This window comes from Hipposideros armiger, unplaced genomic scaffold (assembly GCF_001890085.2).
Source record: "Hipposideros armiger isolate ML-2016 unplaced genomic scaffold, ASM189008v1 scaffold_546, whole genome shotgun sequence".
Classification (NCBI taxonomy): Eukaryota; Metazoa; Chordata; class Mammalia; order Chiroptera; family Hipposideridae; genus Hipposideros; species Hipposideros armiger.
This window is the reverse complement of record NW_017731896.1, coordinates 78,491-78,849: the sequence shown is the minus strand read 5'-3', so window position 1 is coordinate 78,849 and position 359 is coordinate 78,491.

Genomic DNA, 359 nt, shown 5'->3' with positions numbered 1-359 from the left:
AAAAATTTAAAGATATATCTGAACAGTTGAAAACTCAATGAATTAAGACAAACATATTACAAGGCAGGATGCATTTCATCCATTTCACATCTGTGTGTGTGTGTGTGTGTGTGTGTGTGTGTGTGTGTGTGTGTGTGGCTTGAAAATTAGTGACTGAGAGAAGTGTTTCATCCTTGCATCAAAATTTTCGTCCCTTGGTAGATTTAATATCCAGACTCCACACACACATCTGAAGCTACCATCTCCCCACAGAACACACAACAGACTTTCCTTTTCTCCTGCCCATTAATTTAATAAAGATATATTAAAGGTATGCTTTGTACTACAATGTGCAAGTCTTGGAATGGACTGGATGACCA